General features: G+C 47.4%; 1 protein-coding gene across 4 annotated transcripts in view; it reads left to right on the top strand.

Moving 5' to 3' along the window:
- The window catches only part of LOC142585677 (potassium voltage-gated channel protein Shaw-like), a 117,941-nt gene that overhangs the window by 25,958 nt on the left and 70,297 nt on the right, over positions 1-21,686 (top strand). For 2 of the 4 annotated variants that reach the window (XM_075696618.1, XM_075696621.1), the window contains exon 1: positions 9,313-9,668. The exons of 1 other annotated variant lie outside the window; for it this stretch is intronic. The gene's annotated coding sequence lies outside the window, so the exon portion shown is untranslated. Of the gene's footprint in view, positions 1-9,312; positions 9,669-15,058; positions 15,246-21,686 lie in introns of those variants that run through there. One more of the 4 variants, XM_075696619.1, reaches the window with a different exon arrangement.

Below are 21,686 nucleotides of genomic sequence, written 5' to 3'. Positions count from 1 at the left end.
CAACATTCCCCGCAGGCAAAGTTTCAAATTCGTGCAACTGCGCGAAACAGAAGGACTGCATTTCTTTTAACATTTGCATTCAGCATATACGGCATGGAAGCTCTTCACGCGAGAGCGGAAAGGCGGGCGTGCTTGGCGCGCTTACTGCACGCACCGCTCTCGATGTCCTCATTGTCTCCATCCATTCGTCGTAAACAATACACTTGAAGACCAAAGCGAGCATTGGCATATTATTTTCTTGGAGTCCAGAGCGCGTTCTGCATTAAACATCGCTTATATAAAGGTTCGTTCGAGGACCGCGCTCCAAAGCTAATAAAAACAAATTTCGAAGCACCTGCTCGATTTAGAACACCGCGCTGAAAACAGTCTTACGCGTCCAGGGGGATACCGTTGCCCGACAAGCATAGCTTATGGTCCTTCAAACGAAGGAATCGACACCAAAATATGAATTCCCTCGGCTCTGGGTGCGGTGCTCGAGCGTTCCAGTAAAAAGTATGGACGTTTGTGTGCTATTCGATGGAGCACGTTATTTCTGATTGGGCTGCAAGTGGAGTGGACGATAGAGTACCTTCACTCTGAATGAGAAGAAAGGGGGTTAGCCGAGGGGCCCAATTTTTATTAATCATATCATGAGAAGCCAACCAACAAAGAGCATCGCACGCGTAATGCGAAACCGGGGGATCGTTCCCCACCTGCCGTAAGTTGTTTTCCCATCCACTTTCATCGCCATTAATTTATCATTTATTTAATTCGATTAGTAAGTACAAGTAATTTCCCCTACGTTTTCCTTGGTGTCTGTTTGTTGGCTTTCATGATATTCACTCTGAATGGGTATACAAGCCGACTCAGCATTCTCTAGCGGAGAGTATACAAGCGTTCTCGAAAATGGATTTAAATACGAAACAAAGGGCTCTATAACGTAAAACTATTCCAATATGTTTTTATTCCAATCTCCTGACGTCGAATTTGCGTAACCACCGACGCAAGCACCGGGCGGTCACCCGCAGGGTTGTCTGAACAGACCAATCAAACGCTCTCCTCGTTCATAGGAGGTCACTTTTGCTTGCTTGAAAAACGAATAACATTGCCTACACTGAGCGGCTTGTCGTATCTAATTGGCTGACAAGAGGCGAGGAGAATGCTCAAGTGGAGAGGGATTCGATGGGGCAGAGCCAGTGCACTGAATAGCGATAACCAGACGAAGAGGGTGGTGCCGCCGTCTGCGATTGGTCCGCTTTCCTTGCTTAGCTTGCGGTGGCTGGTCGAAAATCGCGGCGGCATGCAACGGAAGCTTAAGAATGACCCTAAAACTGATCCTCAGCAGAGAAGAGTTGGCCGAATGAGATCGTAAACGTGCCGAAAGTGCTCGAAAACGTTACGCGGCCACGCAAGAAGACTTATCGTACGCAAATAAACCCATGCTCTCCGGCAGGTGCGAGTAGCCAGCGCCTGAGCTATCGGCGGCAGCCATCTTTTATTCATTTCGGAACTGGGCAGCCTGCGGCTATTCAGAAGAAAATTCAGTTTTGTTCGGCATATTAATGCGTATTTGATGCGTACATGTCACTTTGACGCGTTGAGTTTTCGCGGTTTTGTGACGTCGTGTGACAGGCAGGGGAAGTGGGTGCAGCCCCAAAACTTTTGACCAATAGCAGGGGGCTAATGGCGAAAAGGCGTCCAATCAGAAATAACTGTTTTTCTTTTTTCGGTCAAATCATGCATAATCAGTGTGTACACATCATATCAGATAGGGAGGTATCGCGGTTTTCGTGACGTCGCGTGACAGACAGGTGAAGTGGGGGTGGTCGAAAAAAGTTTTTGACCAATCGTGGAGGGCTGACAGCAGAATTGGAATTGAAAAGTTTGCAATAGTTTTACGTTATAGCGCCCAAACTGTTACACCAGTATATAAAAAAAAATGGTCAATGTATACATATCGTGCCATTCCTACTGCACACGAATCCCGCGAACCAGATTTATCAACACTGTGTTGGAGGATATGGAGACGAAGAAGAAGGTAAGGCTGAACATAGAGAAGTGGGAAAGGCAGGGAGGTCGACGAGATGCGCGTCCGTGCTTGCTACCCCACGCAGGGAAGAGGCGTTAAGGAATGAAAAGAAAAAGGGAAAGGGAGAGAGGGAGGAAGGGAAATGGAAGGAAGCATTACTTGTGCAAACAAGTGTGGCTACCCATCACGCCTACAACAAGGGGTAGGGATGTTAAGCAAGACCGTGTCCCCTTGTAGAGAGGAATAGAGAGAGAAAGAAACGAAGCAGGAAATGTAGGGAGGATAATCAAGGTCACGCCCGTCTGGCTAAACCACATTTGGCGAGGAGGGAAGGGGGAAGGATAGACAGGAAGAAAAAAGACAGAGAAAGGATGTACAGAAAGGCAGGCACGTCGTTCTGGTTGACTACTCCGCGCGGGGTGATGCGATAACAGTAGGTAAAAACGAGGTAAATTTTGGGGTACGCAATCCAGCCGTATACCAGGCAGCGTTCTCCAAGTCTTTCATCTAATCCCGTAGACATTATAAACTTGAGCCGCGCAGATATAACTTTCTGCGCGAAGTTGCCTTGCTTACGGAAAGTAGAATCACTTTTGTCTATCAAACCAAAGAAACAACTGGCACACATTGAGATACCGTTCACTTTCATGCGCACGTCAAATGAGTCTACACCCTCGAGAGAAGTGCGCGACAGTTTGATCACACACTGCAGGCTGTCGAACTCCTACTGGGCCGGAGAAGCCCAGCTCTCCTTCAGTTGTCATCTTCCTTTCAGGCGCGTCTTCGGACACAGTCCCGATCCTCAGTGTCGAGAAATGCAGGTGCACTCCTTGGCACCGGCTCCTTTCTCGGTAGGGAGACAAATGGTGAACACGCCTAATTAGCGCGCATCAACCCGACCGGGCGACGACGTGGCTGCGGCGCTGGGAGATTTCCCAGACAGGCAGCGAGGCAGACAGGCACCCAGACAAACGCACCGGCACAGAATGAGTGACGGCCGCTCCACGCAGAATGTAATCCCAGGGATAGTGTGTCTGCAGTCTCGGCGAGCCGAAGAGTGCGCGCAAGGAAACGGCGAAGAGCTCCAGGATCCCCGACGCCACGCTGCACGCCCACGCCGCGCCAGGGTGATGCTTCGCTTGCCTCCTCTCCCACGTCCTTCAAGTGGGCGTCGGCCATTTTTCACGCGCCCGCCTTTCTCATTGTCGGCGACGCTAACAGGGGACATCCATCCTCCGAGACATTCACTGGAGCCGCCGTCGACGTTGCTTCTTCTTGCGGTTGTTGCCCCTCTTTTTGCTCTGCTTCATACTCCCTCGCCCCGACCCCCCCCGCTCTCTCTCTCTCTCTCTCTCTCTCTCTCTCTCTCACACACACACACACACACACACACACACACACACACACACACACACACACACACACACACACACACACACACACACACACACACACACACACACACACACACACACACACACACACACACACACACACACACACACACACACACACACACACACACAGACACACACACACACACTTCTCAATTTTTTTCCTGTTTCTCGCTCGTTGTCTCCGGTAGCACCTTAATGATCCCACGCGCCAACGCCGCTTCACTAGTTAACGTTCACTGTACCCTGCTTTGGCGAACCTTGCCTACGAAGACAATGCTTCTTGCGGCGTGCGACTGCTGGAATGCGCCGTTTCCGGGACTTTCGCCTCAACAGTTATCTTAGCTGCTGGCACTGTTACCCGTTGAGCTCTGTAGTACCGTGCAACGTGTGCTGACGCTGCTCTTACTTGGCTTGGAGTTTCTCTGCGGGCACTAACTTCACCATGGACACTGTGCGCTGAGGTGCTTGCGCCAGTCACATGCATGTATGTAGGAACTATACGGTTGCTGTACAATAATAGGTCACATACGCGGCGTTTGCAGCTGTGTTGTGCACAAGGCTATTTCTACTTTGAGTAAATTTCTAGAGGACTCAGCTGCGTAGCCGTCGCTCCGCTCACAAAAGAAAACAAGAAATGTTTCTTTTCACAGACTCCATGTCTAGCTGACTGCATTCGTTATTCTTTTTCTATTTTTGTTACAGACAAGAACTAACCTAGATGAAAGCAACAACGTTGCGAAATTTCTTTTGCATGCGTTGTGGACATACAAATAACCCAATAAATAATAAATAAGAAGAAATTGTGTACGCCATCAGTAAATCATTTGCAAGAATGCGCGAAACGAATAACTATCATATGGGCGTTTATATTGCGAGAAGCTGAACATTTCTTCTTGTTCAGCCGCACCTCACTTGACAAGGGAATTGAACTAAAATATTTAGCAACGTTTGTTGTTTTATTGGGGAATATATTAGTTTCTGTCAATTCTGACCATGTCAGTCGAATGCTTTTTTGCTGTTTCTATTACCATGCATGCCTTTTATTTGTCCTTTTATTTGTCTTTTATTTATTCAACTGCCTACAACCGCTCTCAGATTAAAGTTCTCACTCCTCTTAATTCTTCCATTCCCTACATGGAAAATTGTGCGTACGTTAAGAAGATCCTAATGTTTTCCACAGGAAGTGCATGCCTAATGTAAGTAATATAGTGAATTTCTTGTTTCCCTGTCAACGAAGAACCGAATGAATTCGAAGTGAATTTCCTTGTCGGATACCTAAAAGTATGCATTTGATGCGCCACCATCGCAGGGTGTGATATGTTCTTCCAGTATTATCCTTAAAATTTAGTGAGGCATTTGTTTCTAAGTATATTAAATTGCCTTCCGGAGTACGTTAACGCCTATCTGGAGACTGTCAGCTGCATGGAATTTGCCATGCTTCTCGAGGGAAACCAACTGCATCCACCAAACATTCTCTGGGCGCTGTTACCCCAATAAAAAAAAAAGGAAACACTGTTATATTGTGACAATATTAATCATGCTGCATGAAGCAAACTGAGAGTTGTGTTAAATACGGTGTAGGTGGTACCGCATTCTATACTGAAAGGAACCAGGGTCTGGTGCTCCCATTTCTTAGAAAGGCACGAGAATGAGAAACCAGAGCGTCAGAAGCCTTAGCACTGGATCTGATGATCCGAATTGTGCAGGTTCTGGCTCCCGTTGTGGGTATTTACCTTGCAGTGGGCAAGAGGGAAACCGAAAGAAAAACTCGATAACGATAAGCGGAGAAGGGAGGTTCGCTTTCGCATGTTGAATACGCCGATATTCGTTGCCCGGTAAGGCTCTCCTTACACCCTGAAGGATACAGCCGTGAGCAAAATGTATACGGAGTAGAGATTCCGCGATAAAGATGATTTTTATCTCCGTCTATGAAGGCAGTGGGACAATAAGGAACGCAGAATAAACTTGGCAGTGGCGAACTTTCGAAAGCGCTCGTCAATTTTAGTTACTGCGTCTGAATAATGAAGACATTAGGTTTTTCAGCCAGCCCGTGGCCCGTATACATTTGCTCGCGGGTGTAGCTATCAGCTACCTTTAAAAGAGAGAGAAAGAAAGACAGAGGAAAGACAGGGAGGTTAGCCAGAGGATATATCCCGTTGACTAAGTGACGTTAGCTCCAATACACTAAGCAGAACCAGCCATAAGATTATCTGAGGTTTCCCCCATAAAGATCATACGCAATTCTTTTCCTCCTACGTCTGCTCAGCCTCCATCTTGGACATTCCGTCAACAAACACGCCCGACTTGACAGTACTCGCGCACAGTTTTCTTTGGCAATGAAGGAAAAGCGACAGGGGCTTTACAATGAATCCTTACAATTCATACAAGTTGTGGCTGAAACCACATTCCATGACGCAACCAATAAAAAACAGCCCAGTTTTGAAACTAAAGTTATGGGGCTTTACGTGCCGAAACCACTTTCTGATTATGAGGCACGCCGTAGTGGAGGACTCCGGAAATTTCGACCACCTGGGGATCTTTAACGTGCACCTAAATCTAAGTACATGCATGTTTTCGCATTTCGCCCCCATCGAAATGCGGCCGCCGTGGCCGGGATTCGATCCCGCAACCTCGTACTCAGCAGCCCAACACCATAGCCACTGAGCAACCACGGCAGGTACCAGTTTTCTCTGCATTACCAATAAAGAATGAAGGAAGGTGAAAAGAGAACGGCACTGACGTGTGCGCGTGCATAACCTTTGTTCAACCGCATGCAGCTGGCTTCATGCCTCGTGCGAAAGAACATTTCTTTTTCTTTCTGGTTTCACGCTCGCTCTTTCGTTGGCCATCGTATGCGGAACGTGCGGAATGACCTGTGGGGCGGCGAAGAGCGACTCTCCACACGAGCGTTCAGCATCTGACGTCAGAGCGTATATGACGGTGGCGCTGAGAATGCGTCTTCTCTTGATGTTTTGCTTCTTTTTTTTTGGGGGGGGGGGGGGGGGGGTAGAAGACGAGAGACTTGCAAAGAGAGCGTATACGGGCGAGAGGGGGGGCGAGTGAGGTGCAGGGGTTATGCATTCCGCCCGCAATGAGCTCAAATGGCATTCTCGTTCTCGCAGCACGCGTTGACCTTTTGCAAAACGTCTTAGTTTTATGCGAACTTTAGCGCGAAAAAAGCGTAGCTAATGTCAGCGGAGGAGCCTCATCAGTGCCAATGCAGCTGTTCCGCCTCATGACTTCGTGATCAGGCACACAAACCTCTCCTATTATTCATTTCAATAAAAAAAGGTAAAGTAAAATTCAACCAAATATGTGTGACGGAATGACCCTTTCCAAAGCAGCTGATCAACAACAACAAAAGAAACAGAAAGAAGCGCACTCCACGTATCGTCGTTCTTCATCGGTTCACTAAATCGGTGCAGTGTAGTTAAACCTGCGGATCGCGTCAGCCAATAAAGAACAAGTACCAAGGGAAGGCCTCATCGCACGTTCCGATTACAGATGCACCACCATAGCACGGCGCCTCATCTATATCTGAGAATCTCCCATCCAACTTGCGTCAAACATGGGACGATTAGCGGCAGACAGTGGACGAGCACGTCATTCTTCATCCGCTGCCACAATGAGTAGACCTGTCTGCACTGCACAGATTTCTTTCGTGGCATGTAGTAAAAGACGCGCGCGCATACTTTGGAAACGCATCGGATAAGTCAGGGAACCCCTTTTCGCGTATGCGCCATCAAACTGCAGAGTTCCCGAACGTGCTCGAGAGAAGTGACTAGGAAAGGAAGAAAGGAGGGAGGAGGGGCAAGGGCTGAGGAGGACACATTTCGTGCGGCGTTTCCGGAGTGCAGGCGATGAGCAATACTTCATCGCATCGCGGGGGCCACCGGCAGATCAATAGGCGGCCCACACCGCTGCGGCGAGGAACGCGTTCTCCTTCGCGCCCAGAGCATCACGCCGCAACGAAAGAAGAAACCCGACAAACAGCACCAATGCGGCAGCAGTAGGCGCAGCAGCTGGCTATGGAAATGAGGTGCTGATGCGGAGATTTCCTCACTCCTGCGTAACAACCTTCCTCCTCGCCTCGCCTAGCTTCTGCCCTAACTATCAACGTCACCCTCGTGCGCGCCCCCCCCCCCCCCCCCGATCCATTCGGGTTCCAAATAGCGATGAGGGCTGTCGGAGATGCCGACGCCGATCGGCGCGCTGACTCCGCAGTCGTGTTAACCCCCGCTGAACCTGATGTTCATGGGGCTTTATGCCTCACGGTTCGCGGCGTTATTTCTTGCTAGCGGCGGTGGGGGCCCGCCGGGCGGCTATCAATTCCACTTTGTTTCGCCTCGCTGCCGGCAACGCGTTGCTCGGGGAAGACGGCCGTCGTCGGCTAATTGCGTTGGAGCGCGCCGCGTCTCCCTCCGTGGCTCGAACACGCACGCAGCACGAGCAATGCGCCGCATAATACGCGGGAAACAAAATTTGCGCCTGCAGGCCGGATGCAAGCGCGAGTAACAAGAAGCGTCTTTTCTTTCTTTCTTTCTTTCTTTCTTTCTTTCTTTCTTTCTTTCTTTCTTTCTTTCTTTCTTTCTTTCTTTCTTTCTTTCTTTCTTTCTTATGTTCCTTCTCCTCCGGCAAGTCGTTAAAGAAGGAATTAACGCCGGCATTATGAATCGGCTAGATCACCGCAAGCAACGTATACGTTTTGCGGAAATCTATATTGAAATTACTCATTCCGATCATTATCACAAATTTAGCAGCTGCAGAATTTGTTGTTTCAAAACGAATTACCTGTCAGTCATTTGTGACTGTAGAAGTGAATGTCGACGTGTCCGCCGTAACTGCAAGCATAACAGCAAGAACGGACAGTTCGCTCCGCTTCGTAACATTTGTTTCCCTCTTTTTTGGCACTGACGCATTTGTGGAAGACGTAAACGAAAATTTACCCTTCGAATGCAGCGCCGCGTGCTTTGCGCACGAATGTATTAGCGCGTTCTTGAAGACTGTTTCCCCTTCCTCTGACATCCCTGTATTAGGTAAGACATATGAAGCTCGAATATCAATTCACTCTATGGCCAAATGTAGTGCTGTACTTCAGAAGTGAATATATTTTATGTTTAATGCAGAAAGAATAAAAAAAGAATTTTAAGCAGTTATTTGAGGTAACACACTCATCCACTACAGGCATGCAATAGTTTTTTTTTTTTCCTCTCTTCCTTTCCGACCTGACGCTACTTATCAAGTGTAATAAAGGATAAGTAATTAAAAAAGAGAAAGAGAAAGAGAAAGAGTTTAGTAGATGCAGAAAACGAATAAAAGAATTAAGAGAGCGAAATTGTGTCCCCGGTCTCGGTGGTGAATCCATTTGTCTATGCCAGGTGGCGAGGTTTATGTGGACCACCTGGAGGGCAGTGCGTAGCTATTGCGACGGACGGCTGGATGGATGATATGTGCGTCCCCATTGCAGCGGGGCAGCGGGTTGCGCATGCAAGCTCTTTCCGGTGGAACAATCCAGGTCTTCCCGTTGTAGAGAAAGGAGGATGGGATGTTCGATCGAGCTGCGATGCGCAGAGAAAGGAGGGTTACGGTGTTTATTCCCACTAAGCGTGAAATGCGTCGGAGCATTTGCCGCATTCTCGAGACACCACTCGTTTGACAGACATGCATATCCCAGTTTGACGTGCCTTTTGTGTTCTTTCGTTGAACTTATCGTGCGCCACGTTCAAACTTCGCGCTCCAAAACAAACATCCACGTTCCGAACTTCCTCCCATTCGCAGCCACTGTTTAAGAGGCGCTTACAGGGCAACGCGATCCCACCCGTCTCGTTTTTTGCCTCACAGATGGCGTCCTCGTGAGCAGGCATCTGCATGTCTCTGAAAGATGAAGTGTCCTTTGTTGAGCACGCCGCTCGGCAGGGCTCCGGCAGGCACGTAACCTTTCGAATGCCACGCAAACCGCGGCATTCGAAGGCGTGCCGATGCCGTTGTTTAGTCGAGAGGTATGCGTGCGCGTCAGACCGCGTCGCGTCCGTGCGCTGTCGACGCGAAAGCTTTCTTGCGGTTGCGTCAGGCGCCGCTTAATTTCACGAAAGAGCCGAGCGGGCTGCGTGTGTACGTTACGTCATCGAAAATGCGACATTGCACGTAAAGCATTCCGACTTCACGAATGTGTAGTGGGAGAGCGTGTGTTCCTAGAAGGCCAAGCTGCGCTTCGGATTCTTTCGCGGCGACTGAAAAGCGTGACCACGGCGAACACGATACGGGTAAGCCATGAATGTTGATGGACTTTGTGTTCCCTATGTGAGATTGACCTTCGAAACCGCGATGAGCAAAGTTGAATCTCGACGTATACTAGCTCTATACAAGCAAAGTCGTCCACTACGCGGACGTTTGAGATATTTTTTTCATGCTGATCAATTGCGTTAAGTGAATACCTTTGTTCCTAAATGTATACATACAATAAAAAAGTATGCACCATCGCGTTGCTTGGAACGTCATGAACAGCACATGCAATCGATCATAGCTGTATAAGCTGCAATAGAGAACTACGTGACTACGTCCACGTGACTCATGTATTTCCGAATTTCTATACTCCTCTCAAGAACAGCGCGACTGTTACTTTTAAACGCGCGAAAGCGCGCGTTTAGAAGGCTTAGCGCGATAGCCTCCCTACTTTCTCGCTCGCAGCTTGCGCAAACGTTGGCGCTCGCAAACCGCGGTGCTGTGAACCGCGCTGCGTTTCCTTCCTAATAGGAGTTCGCATCTCGCCGGCGTGCGTGCAACCCGCGGCGCATCCCCGCCCAGTTCGCTTCCAGGACCGCCGGCGAACGGGGGACGCATTAGATTTCCCTGGAAGCCCGCGAAAGCTTGCTCCCTTTACGACTCGACAGCGTCGTGCGTGCGGCCTGCTCCTCTCCCTTCCAGTGGAGTGTACTCACGGCCACTCCCCCGCCGCGTCCTTTCGCGAACGACGACGTCGTATACTGAGCGCGCGTTCTAACGCCGGCCTCGCACGCATGCACGCACGACATCCTTTTGCCCCGGCCGCCGACTATCAGGCAAATGAGACGAGATATATGGGCCTTCTGACCCTGAGCACTGCGGTGGTGCCTCGATGCGGAGAGATCAACGAGGTATAATAATAACGCTCCGTGCAACTCGCCAACCTCTATCTATCTCTCCCTTCCCCTTCTACGCGTTTCCGCGCACACCCTATCGAGCTTTCCTGGTCTTAGATTGGGTAGGCCGGGGAGGGGTTGATAAGAGCACGCGTGCCTTAGCAGAGGGGGTCGCGGTTTGTTACACCCACGCGGTTGACTAAAGCTTGCGCCGGGGGACGACGTTCCAACGGAATCTAAGTTCACGGCAGGAATGTATGTTGTATATCGCGGATTTCGCCGGCTGAAGCAACATGTAAGCAAACACTGTCGCGGGAGGGAGACATTGTTTGCTTTTCACCGCGCGCTCACCAAAAGGTTGCTTCGCTTTCTATTTTTGCTGATGTCTCTCTTTATCTATATCTTGTTACTTGAAAATACGCTCGTCAGTCTTCGCTCACTTTTTCTTTCTTTTCCTTTCTTTCATTTCCTTTTTCTTTCTTTCTTTTTATTGTTGTTCTTGCGCGAGGCCTCTTTTGTTGGCCGCTTACACACGTCGTCATCGCCACTATGCTCATAGATTTGACGAGTAACGCTGACAGCTTTTGCGCTGAGCCTTGCGTGCCATCTATCCACAGCAATAGTCACTTTATTCATTGAATTTAAACGTAGAAGATTCAAATTATGACATTTCTTTAATTAGATCGTCGCATGTATTACCTTGGGGGTGTTACGCAGACGCATCGTGTTGTTCACTTTCGTGGCATTGGCCTATTTAAATCTTTTCTTACGTAGGCGGCAGAGTTTGTAGAGTTCACGAAAAAAACACTAAACAGAGGTTTGGACATACCGCACGCCACATAACTTTGTTTTAGCGCAAAAATATTACGTACAGTGCAAACGAGGCCAAAAATAAATTCTTCGTACGGGGCCGATAACGGGGCCGATAAAGTTCACCGTGCTACCTAACCTGATTTAGACACGTTATCTAGTGTCTCTACACCACATTGGAAATCATAGTCGCTTTTATCCTTAATTGTTTTTGGTTATTGTGGACTCTCTAGCTCTTACGCCATTTTCGCATTCTAAAGCGGCATCAAGATGTCATGCTCTTGGAAACTTTATATAGGACCACCTTATTTACAGAACTTTTACTTCAATCAATCAATCAATCAATCAATCAATCAATCAATCAATCAATCAATCAATCAATCAATCAATCAATCAATCAATCAATCAATCAATCAATCAATCAATCATATTGCGTTCACGCATGCATGTACTAATAGCAGTTATATGCGTTTCACTAAATTATACGTAATGGCACGCCATGGTCAGCTTAAACGTGTAGATTACGGCGCACATAAGCCCACCTCTTTGCCTTTCTGTAAACTAAATCTTTTCTCGTGCATTGCCGGATTACAAAACGCAAGTGTATACGCCGAAATGTCGACTCCTGATATATGCACATCCTCATTTCGTTGTAGGGGTGAGCGGAATAAATACACATCAAGGGTTGTATTTCTCTCCCTCGGCTACACTCCACGAAAGCGGTATAAACGTATCTTTATAGTACGTACAGACCAACTGACAAAGCAGGGCTGCTGCTTTCGAGTATTTCAAGTTTGGACGCGTTGTGAGGCCCTAATCTAAAGATTTGTTTTATTTTTTCCCCTTTGTCTGCAAATGTGCAACATCTCGCCCATAACCCTATAGAGAGCTGTCGATATGGGTCTTCGAAAACAACAGCAACATCCGAGGCTACTTACTAGAGGCAACAGCATTTCGTCTCCCTCTAACAGCTAATACAACTCGCCGCCCACCCCCCTCCGACACACACACACGCACACACACAAACTCCCTTGCGTTTTGATTTTAGTTTCAGCACCTTGCTGGTCACAGCTGGTGTCAAGCGCCGCAGCGTTTCCTCGTTGCCGACACAATGCGCGTTCGATTTGTGCCGCGTGTGTAAGACGGCTGTTTACGGAGCAACAGCTGGTCAAAAATAAACCGCCACAGTGACAGAGACGTGTGCGTCGGAGGCCGTGTTTCTTTCTTTTTCCCCAATGAAAGAAGAACAGCGACGCGCGATATAATCAGAAAGAACGATAAACAGAAAATGAATGGGAGAAGTAGAGACGAAGACAGACAGGGTGTATATACCATCGAGTCGGCACAGGGCGCAAGAGGTGGGCGTCCCTATTGGCACATCGATTGGCTCTGATCGATTGCAAACGCCGCTGTGTCTCACCGCTCGAATCGTGTAACCGGGAAAGAAGGGGGGGGGGGGGGCTGCAGCCGTCACGGCGCCATTTCGAATCGACGACTGTGTGCGCCCTGAGCGGCCCCACGTCAGCGACGGTATCCATCGCGCGAGACACTTGGCGAAGCTGCAGCTATGGGCGCCAGCGCGTCGGACCGTCGCGCGGGGCCCCCACCGCACTGCAATAGGCCGACGGGGACGATCCTCATCGGTCAAGTCAGGTCTAGCCGAGTTCGTTTGTGAGGACGTCGAGAGTGCGCCCTGTGCATTCGGCCGCGTAACGCAGCACTGCGTGAGCCAGTAAAGGTGGAACGCTGCCTCTCTTTCGCGATTTCAGCGGCAGACGGGCAAAGAAAAAAAAAGGAAAGAATCGATATGACGAAAAACGACGCGCACAGATGTTAGAGAGTTGCGCAATGTCCGAAATGGAGGAAATTTAGGAAAGCGTACGAGTCTACGCTTTGGGGTATTTTATGCCTACCGCACGTAGGCATAAAATACCCCAAAGGCATAGAGGCAGATGATGATGACGATATTCCATTGGAACTGATTAGCATTATACCTATCTCTGCCTAACCTCGTAAAGTTATACCTTAGTCTGAGACAACGCCGTCCCCATCTCTTCCGTGCCACTGCACAGCCACAGCAGTGCTGGGGGCGGCAGCTGGTGGCTCTGTGTTCAGTAATACATACATACATACATACATACATACATACATACATACATACATACATACATACATACATACATACATACATACATACATACATACATACATACATACATACATACATACATACACCTTTATATTTCAGTCTGTACAACACTACAACAACCGCGCGTGGCCTGCCAAAAGTCCACTTATGAACTTGTAGGAAAAGGCAGCCCGAAAAAGACACGGATCATATAAGACGGTACAAACAACAACCAATACTGTTTTCTTAGGAGTATGTTTAACACAGTAGGCCATAAAGAAGTTGTACTAGAACATATTTCCACTTATCTACTTGGCAGGAATGTGTTAGCGCCGACCTAACTGTGACGAAGATATTTTTGCAGCCTGCCTTTTTGCAGGACAAATGCAGTATAATATGCAATGCCTATGTCGAACTACGCCAGACGAGAACTTCACAGAAACTCCCAAGATGCGCTGATGTCCCGCCTCCATCCCGCCCCCACTTCCCCTGCTCATAGCACGTCTTCCGATAGAATGGTATACGACTTCGTCAGTATGCAAGTGACTGAGGAACACGACGCGCCGCTCGATACTGTAACGTTGATTACGCTGTACAGTACCTGGGAGAAGCCTGCGGTTAGGGCCGCGTTTGCGAAAGAAAATCTTCGCAGAAATTAACGACGTTGGCTGCGAATGATAGTTTATCTTTATCGATGCCTTGATATTAGGAGATGGAAAGTGTTATTACAGGAAGCCATATTTATTCACGTACTGTTGCCTTTACACAGCAGCATGCGCGATTGAAACCTGCGCTGGGCTTCACTCGCGCTGGCATCGACGGGACTTCAGGCTGCTCTTGCTGCGGAAACGAAATTAGAGCTATGCTCTGAAATGCACATTGTCCCAAAACATAAGGTAATAAAAAAATAAAAAAAATAAGTAAATAAATAAATAAATAAATATATATACCACTCATAAGCAAACGGAACAAGCGAGAAACCGGCACGTGAATCACGAGTAAACGAATCTCCTGTACTTTAAGCGTATTCCTTTTGTTCTGGTATACACTTCGCTCAGTCTTTCTATTGCGTCCTATCAATAGAACATCGCCAGGATATTATTTTACTTTCAGATGTACCATTAGGCATTCTTCAAGCATACACATTTTCTTCTGCCATACTCTTTATCTTCTCTTTTTGCTGAGGTAACTCAATACGGCACTTCTTCTACAGGGAAGTCCCATTACGACCTTTCTATTTCCAGCCGTTCTTTTCGCCTTTCCCGCTCCGAGTGTTCGTCGATCCCGCTTCAAGTAGTTCGTGGCAATCGCGAAGCACACTATTCAATTACTCGCTGCCCTTCGCCAGAACCAAGCTGTCGGAATGAGCTTGAAAAGAAGGCTTAAGGAATTCGGAAGCGCGCGAGATTGAATCTGCGCCCTGTTTTCCGCCACGATCTGAAGTCTTTCAATGACAAGTGCTTTTCAAGTCTCTTTTCTATGAAGGAGAAGCAAGTGCTGCTTATGCTCGTTGGCGCTTTCGCTGGCTCGCGTCGACACTGACGCCTTGTATGGGGGCGTTACTTTTCTTTTCTCCTTTTGTTTTTTTTTCCTTCAGATGGCACCTTCAGCCGACCGCCATGCAGCCTCACATATTTATATCATGCTGCCGTTTCGCAATGTGTATTTGGTTTTGAAGGCCCCCGCGAAAGCCTAGAATTAGGCAGTACATTTGCCAGTGTCCATGGCTCGACGAGGACTACCAACAAAGAGGATTTGCGCGAGAACTGCTCAACAGAGAAAGTGTAAGTTTATCTTGGTCAATTACTCACGATCATGAGAAGGAAATTTACAGAAGAATAAATATGGGTTGGAATGCATACGGCATACATTACCAGATCATGTGTGGAAGCTTACCACTATCACTGAAAAGAAAGGTGTACAATCAAAGCATTCTACCGGTGCTAAGGTAGGGGGAAGAAACTTGGAGGTTGACAAAGAAGCTCGAGAATAAGTTAAGGACCGCGCAAGGGCATTGAAACAAACAATGTTAGGGATAACGTTAAAAGACAGGAAGTGAGAGAGGTGTGGATCAGATAGCAAACGGGGATACCCAATATTCTAACTGACATTAAGAGAAAAAAATGGGGCTGCGCAGGCCATGTAATGCATAGGATAGATAACCGGTGGACCATTAGGTTTACAGAATAAGTGCCAAGAGAAGGGAAGCGCAGTCGAGGATGGCAGAAAACTAGGCGGGGTGATGAAATTAGGGAGTTCGCTGGTGCAAGTTGGAATTGGTTGGCGCAAGACAAGGGTAATTGGAGATCGCAGGGAGAGGCCTTCGTCCTGCAGTAGGGATAAAATAGGCTGATGATGATGCTCCGTAGAACTGTGCTTACGATCCGTTGCTAATCAAATTATGCCGCTGAGCTGTGGTCGATAGAAGATCGGACGCACAGGAAAGTGGTTTAGCCTTTCGCTGACAGGGTACACTTACCAACGGGACGATATACTAATTTTCGTGCGGCAACAGCCTGCCGCGGCGGGACCACCCCCTCTATAGTCTAATCAAAATGTATTGATCAAGAAGCATTCCATTAAAATAAGCATGCATTAAGATTTATGGGAGAGGAAAAAAGAAGGAAAAAAAACATATAAATGCAATCGTACGCAACGCCTTATATTTATGCGCTAGCTTTCTTTTTCTTTTTGACGTGGATAAATAAGCCTGCGTTGGCACCACCAGATAATGCTGGATGCTATTTTTCAGATGGGTGACATGGAAATGCATCATGCCATATCACAAACATAAATAATTGTATCGTGAAATAACAGATTATAAGATGACATAAGAGGAACATGCCCTACAGACACAATACAGATGCACAAACTGTCAAAAGACATGCGATACATTATAATATGACACCTAAGTGTCACAAAAGCTACAAATACAGTGAAGACTCACAATATACTGTCACGAGAGAGAAAAGTGCATCGTAAAGGACACAATGTAGATATTGCAAGCACTGCCAGTGTAATACAAGTCCACAAATTCTCAGACGAGAGAACAGTGCATACAGTGCATACGTATGTACTACATTGCACGTGCAAGTCGTCGCGACGGTCTGGTCCTCCAAAGCTTGATCGACCGCGATTTTAACAGCACAATGAGAGAGGGTGCAGGGCAAAAGAGTGGAAAGGGATATCTGGGGAGTAGCGAACGGCGGGGATTTTTCATGAGCGAGTGAGCCACCGCGTACAACGTGCCACTAACTTCCCAGATGAGTCGCGCGCTGGTCCCCGCTTCGTACTTTGAGTGGTTTATATAATTACAAAGTTACCGCTAACACTGAATGGAATTCCAGCAAGTATGAAAGATGCTATAACGTTGTCTTTGACAATCTGATTACCGATGGATCCTGCAGGATTAATTTTTAATCCTCCAGGTGGCGTTGAGTTTACTCGCGTCTATTGTGGACCGAATAAAGTTGTTTCACTCACTCACTCACTCACTCACTCACTCACTCACTCACTCACTCACTCACTCACTCACTCACTCACTCACTCACTCACTCACTCACTCACTCACTCACTCACTCACTCACTCACTCACTCACTCACTCACTCACTCACTCACTCATCCTCCACAACGCACGTGTTCACGGTTAACAATCGCAAAGGAGTCATTGCGCGACGCCCTTCCCGCGTCGTCACGCAGAAATAAGAGGGAACCGTTTGCACTGACAGTCAGGAACGTCTCGAAAGAGAAAGAGAGAGCGAGATGTGCCACGCCAAGCAAGCCCCCACTATGCCACCACCGCCGTTTGATGACGAGCCCGGTCTTTGGCTTGTGCGCATCTTTTTGTTCTATACTATCGATCGTTGCTGTTTTTTTTCGTTGCGCGGGAGGTCCATTAGGCTTGAGGAGCGGGAGCACCTCTCTGAACTAGGCTGGTCCATTCCTATTTTCGACGATCGAAACGCACGGCTGCCGTCGCGTTCAAAGCCAAAGGCCAAAGAAAGAAGAGAAAGAAAGAAAAAAATAACACGCACACGACAAACGACGCCGCATATGCAGACGAGTTCGCTCACTCTCCGGTGGTAAGATAGGGCCGTGATGGACGGAGTGGGGCGAAGATAGCGCGGGGGTAATCGGTCAGTGCGACTAAAAGAGAGATCGAAAATGGGAGAGAAAATGAATATTGTGGACACTGCTTGTTCTGAAGTGCGGTGGAATGCGGAGGGGTACAGCGCACCTAAAAGAAATGATCGGGAAACGGCGGCCGCAAACAAAATCAAACAGAAAAAAAAGTAGGTAAATCTTTCACGCTCGGTGTGCACACGCAGGCTGAAGAGAGCAAGAACAGTGTTTATTGCCTAACAACAGTAGGGATGAACGTACAGAGAGTAAGGCTTCAGCAAAGTTCACAGCGCCAGCAGTGGCTGCCAGCAACGACAAGTTTTATTTTGTTTCCTTTTCATATTTATATCTTTTTCTCTTTATGCCATGCTCTTTATTCTTAAATGAGTGATATAGAGCGATGAAAGTGGAAATGGGCCGCGGGAAAACTGTAATCAGCCTCTCTGCGACGGCAAACGTGAGGCAATAGCGTGCTGATGAGCTGGTTAGATAGTTCTTGTCTCTAAAATAATACCTGAACCAAGGGGATTGGTATAGCACGGAAAACGTTTCAAAAGCTATACATCACTGTTAACAGCAGATAGAGGCCGTTCTGAGAGCGATGGAGAAATGTGACAAATCGAAACATGACACAAGTTCACAAGATGAGGGAGTCTTGAAGTGTTCAACAGTCGTTGCGCAAGGAATGTCCCTGGAGCCAATATTTCGACAAGATCTCGGGCAGGTCAAGGACAAGTGTCTTTATAGAAACGTTGACTACAGCGACATACGTTGCGCAACTAAAGTGTAGCAAAGTGTCGCTTTTGTAAGTTGCTTCGTTATTAATTTAGGACAAAATCTACTCTCCAACACTTGGACGGCAGTTGTAAAAGCTGAGCGCTTCAAGGTTACTGAGAGCGCTGAAGCAGAAAAACAAATAAAGAAAGAAAAAAAGAGAGAAAGAAACAAAGGAAAAAGACGGATTGAAAGCAGCCGTAGAAAAGACACGTGCGTAGTGAAGGAGAGATGACTAAATGAATTCACACCGGCGGATGCACAAATATATATATATATATATATATATATATATATATATATATATATATATATATATATATATATAACGTGGACAAGACGCACAAGGAATGCGAAGCAGCTGTCGGTGAAAAACATCATGACGACGACAACAACGCAATAACGACGGTAGAAGAAAGGAAGGAGCACGCGAGTTATATAGAGCAAAATAAAATGGTCGGGCGCCGAAAAAAAAAAGAAGGCAACACGCGTAGAAAGTTGATTGGGGCAGAGCGGCACACGAAAAGACCGCCATGCGGCCGTCCTTTTTGATCAGACGACGCATTTGTCCCCTGCACGTCCCCGATAAATATTCATCGGCCGACAGAGACGCAGGAGGCCTGTGACGTCATTAGGTCGTTGCGCTGATGGCAATGGGGAAATAAAGGAGATGGGGAAAGAAAGGGGGAGCACAGAGAATAAAGAAGACAAGGGCGAATGTGCAGAGGGGAGAAGCGACAAAGGCGATGAAAGGAATCAATGGAAGGATTCTGCCGGCATGCAGGCTTATCGGGGAAAATCATCTCGAATGCTCGATTCCTTCATCGAAGATTGCTTGTGGGGTTGCTCTGAGCACCGTTGACGTACTACCCTTAGCGTCCCAATGTACTTCTGTCGTGCTCATTTTCTTTTAAATTTTATGGAGAGAGAGAGAGAGAGAGAGAGACTTTGTACTGCTTTCTGTGCGAGCGCACGCAGTCTATGCTCTCGTTCCCTCCTTACGGCGGTTTCAATTTTACGCTGAATAGAAATGAATGCGTTTTGTTGTTCATATTGCTGGGGAACTTCCGCGCATTAAGAAAGAGACAGATTGCCCGAGAACCTGAAATTAGGGCGTGTGTAGAGACCTTCGCTCAGTTCAGCCTCTCGCATTGCTGGAACGCTTTCCGTTCTCAATCGAAAAACCCGTTGTATTTTACAAGCAGCTGAACAATTAAAGCGCTGTCTTTTGATTTTACCCTCTTAATCAAGCCATTCAGTAGTTATAATTTTTACTTCCACACTGATTAGTTTATCGCTTCGTGAGCAGGAATTTTATTTTGTTATGCTTCACGTGCATTTTTTTTTCTTGCTTTATGCATATCAGTCGTCGTGCCAAGCCGTCGACCCGAGGGAATTTGGCGGCGCTCGAAAAAACGAAGAAAGAAAGGACTACGAAGGCATAAAAGAATGGAAACCAAACCTAAATATTGCAAAACACCCAACTAGACCTTTTTTTTTCTTTTTTGCTGGACAATTCTTGTGAGATCTGAGTGTTACTGTGGTAAGGTAGATCAATTTTACTATGTTTCCTCTCTTAGGATCAACGCAAAACAGTTCTGCAACCTGACATGCCCGATAGTCATTGTTTCAACACCCTCATCCCTCACTATTTCTCCAGGTTACCGTTTTATCGATAACATAAATGCAAGGGTATTTCGGATGCCATCGATATGCAATCAGAATTGTTTTACCGCTAAAATTACCTTCTCTGTTTCGACCGTTGCACGCATACACTGCGTTGATTCTATCCATTTCACGCTTGACGAAACGACGTGCATAACTAAAATGGCCACGAGATAAAAGTTATACGAGGCTGTAGCAGACGTCGTAGCTTCGCCAGCACGCGCTATTTAAATGCCCTGCTGCAGCAATCCTCACGTGAATTTCGCTCACTCAGTTTTCGCTCTACCCCCCACTGTGTCTACTACCCATCCAACTTTTTTTTATCTCTCTCCACATTAATAGCGCATAGTTCTTTCAGTCATGTTAAAATACCTGTTCATTAGCGCATGCTTCCTAGCTTATACTTTGCATAATTTATAACATGGCACGATGTAATATGAGGTTTCTTCATCCGCGCTTCATACTTTTTATATGGTCAAGACGACCCTAACCAGTAGACGTACTGAAACCATCCACAGTTAGAAAGTAACGTTATCTGATGGCCGACAGGAGACGCTGCCAGCATATGACAAGCAAATATGCGCAAAAAGACGCAGGTCTTAGGAAAAAAAAAATTGACATGAGCTCCAAGAACGTGCTGGTGAACGATATTTTTCCTTTCTTTCTTTCTTTCTTTCTTTCTTTCTTTCTTTCTTTCTTTCTTTCGCCTTCTTCGCTGCTTCTTTTACTTCGTTTTGTACGTACATCGCGACTGACCTTCCCGCGAACGCTCGGGAGCATCGGGGAAGGTTAATTATTGCACATCGTTCGGATCGTTAGCCACCGGGCGCCTTGACGGAACGGTGTTAATAAGGCGCTAATTAATAGCGGCAGTCGTTCGCTCGCCAGCTGCTCTGTTCTGTCGCGCAGCACATATTTCTGTGCTTTTGCACTCCTGCACGCACCCCGGTGTGCTCGTGCGCCTTTTTATTTGGCTCTCAGCATCTCGCTTCCAAAATACGCCTGTACGGTATTTTACGGTGCCAGAGCTCTAAGTGTATACATGATTCCGAAATTGCCAGTCATAAAATGCTCCATGTATCCCATAATGAAGATGATATTTAAAGGGCTCAAGTAAAGCGACGACAAGCCGTATGTAGCGGAATGTTGCGGTTCAGTGAAAGAGAGATAGGTAAAAGCTTTCCTTTTATCGTGTGTAATCTGCATTTCGTTAAAAGGATGCACATTCATTCTGCAATATAGCCACCTCGCATCTCCCGCTGTGCTCAGCACAGTCGTGACATGATCGCGCTCACTTAAAACAGGCTCACTAGACAAGTTCAAAGATCAAGGAGCAGTTCCGAGTAGCCCGCAGAATATGAAAACTCCGCTCACCGCTTAATGCAGATTATGGCCCTCTCGTCTTAAGATTCTATCTTGGAAGCAGCCATGTGCGAGAGGCACAGCGTAGCCAGCCCCAACCTTTTATCCCTCCCCTTCAATCCCCACAGCGCAGCTTCGAGTCTGCGACGTCCACATTTACGCTCTCGCGGTACTCAGTGCCGCAGGGAGGCACAAATTGCGTAATCTGTGATTCGCTTTAGCGTAACCTCATCTCGGCAGCGTTTTCGCAGACCCTCACGGACGCTCATTAGCATGACGAAGCGTGACACTACTGGGGGCC

The sequence above is a fragment of the Dermacentor variabilis genome, chromosome 6 (genome assembly GCF_050947875.1).
Source record: "Dermacentor variabilis isolate Ectoservices chromosome 6, ASM5094787v1, whole genome shotgun sequence".
Lineage (NCBI taxonomy): Eukaryota > Metazoa > Arthropoda > Arachnida > Ixodida > Ixodidae > Dermacentor > Dermacentor variabilis.
The sequence above is the reverse complement of the archived record's forward strand: the minus strand, read 5'-3'. Positions and strand labels throughout refer to the sequence as shown.